Genomic DNA, 1767 nt, shown 5'->3' with positions numbered 1-1767 from the left:
TGCCACCCTTGTGTATTATGGTGCCAGACAGAGGTCATCTACGGTATGGTTTACTCCCCAAGGTGTGCATGGTGCCAGACTCTTGGGCATCTCAGGGTGGCTTCTTGTCTGGGCCCCATGACTCCAGCTTGGTGTTCATCTCAGACTGTTCCTTACCCCACTAGTTCAAGTGTCTTCTTGTAAGGGTCATCTGTCTTGTCTTGGGAGCCCATTATGGCCTGACTAACACCACATTGGTGATCATCTCAGGTTCCCTTTTTTCAGGAACAATTTGACTACTAATCGTTCAAGTGTTCTTAGGTCAGATCGATGAACATATACATGGCCTATCTCCTCTCTGCCAGCTCCTGACCCACATGTGACACAGTAACCACACCTATAACTCCTCTAGGGGCAATGAACTTTTCATTTTTTAAAGTTTTATGTTTAGTAGCTTCCCTAAGGTACCTTTATGACTGAGTTTCCATCTAGTTAAATATAAATTTTAATTTACTTTTTCTTTTTTAAGGATCTTAATTATATTATTACAATTTACTTGTCACAAACATCACCATGAAGAGAAATGGTGATCTAATTTTATTTTCTTTATAATGTATGTATTCATTTATTAGTGAATGAAACTATTATTTAAAACATAGGTTTTAGTTTCAATCTAATTATAATTCACTTTTGCTTAGATTTTTCAAAGGGTTGGCTTCTTCGTTAGAGGTGAGAATAATGACAAGTCCATTTTCCTGGCTCAGCAATATTAAATACATTTAAATTTTTCAGATATTCTTAATATAATATTTGAAATATTTCTCCTGTTTTGGTTTGATTTTCTTTCCACATTTTTTCTTTAAAATACCAAACAAACCAAAGCATGCATGTGCCTGTGTGCATGTATGCACACACACACACATACACACACACAGACACACACACACACACACACACACACACACCATAGTTAGTTAGTTTCGTATTGTCCACCTACTCCTGAGCATGAGACCTGTCCTGAGGTGTGACTGAAGTGTCACATCAGTGGAGAAACTGGTATAGTTTGCCTTTTTCTTATGCAAGGAAGTTGTTCTAAGAGACAAAGAACATGAAGTTGGGTAGACATGGATGTGATGGTGGTGGAAACTGGGTCCTTGGAAACTGGGAGGACTTGGGAGAAGAGAAAATATGATTAAAATACATTTTAAGAAAAATGTATATCCAACAAATGAAAAAATATTAAACATTTTTGAAGCTTTTATCTCTTTATATCTCTTTTCACTTTGGTGCATTTATTTTATTTTTACTTCGTTAGATTTAAATTTTTCTAAAGGCATCATTTGTTATTTTTACTTCTACATTTACTCTGTCTATTAAAAATTAACAACTACTTTCATTTTGAATTTTGATTACTTTAAACAAGAAATAATTCTGATCCAAGGTTTTGCCTTTTATTAAAACATTTTTTCTTATTTTAATAAGCACTATTGGAGTTGTGCAGCATACAGTGCTTACATGTATAAAGTTAAAATTAAAATATCTAAGGCTTGTATTAATTAAAGGATTATTTGGGATCATGATCTGGTGGATCCTGGCCTGTAACTGATTGGCTGTGGGACTTGAGGCTTTGGTTGGCTCACACATGATGGCCAGTATCCTGTAGAATAGGAACAATGCTCACTTCATGGCCAGAGAGCAAGAGACGCAGAGGATGGGTAGAGTCTACCTTTCCTTAAAATCACACCAACTTCCAAGATATGCCCTCAGTTACATCAAACAGTGCAAATC

At 35.9% G+C, this 1767-nt stretch overlaps 1 non-coding gene across 1 annotated transcript; it reads right to left on the bottom strand.

Annotated features, from left to right (window-relative positions):
* Positions 1–266: 266 nt before the first annotated feature.
* On the bottom strand, positions 267–398 carry LOC120098383 (small nucleolar RNA SNORA17). Its single transcript, XR_015643195.1, has one exon. It is a non-coding gene; the product is annotated as a small nucleolar RNA SNORA17 (small nucleolar RNA).
* Positions 399–1767: the final 1369 nt, after the last annotated feature.

Source organism: Rattus norvegicus, chromosome 18 (assembly GCF_021556685.1).
Source record: "Rattus norvegicus strain SHRSP/BbbUtx chromosome 18, alternate assembly SHRSP_T2T, whole genome shotgun sequence".
Classification (NCBI taxonomy): domain Eukaryota; kingdom Metazoa; phylum Chordata; class Mammalia; order Rodentia; family Muridae; genus Rattus; species Rattus norvegicus.
The sequence above is the reverse complement of the archived record's forward strand: the minus strand, read 5'-3'. Positions and strand labels throughout refer to the sequence as shown.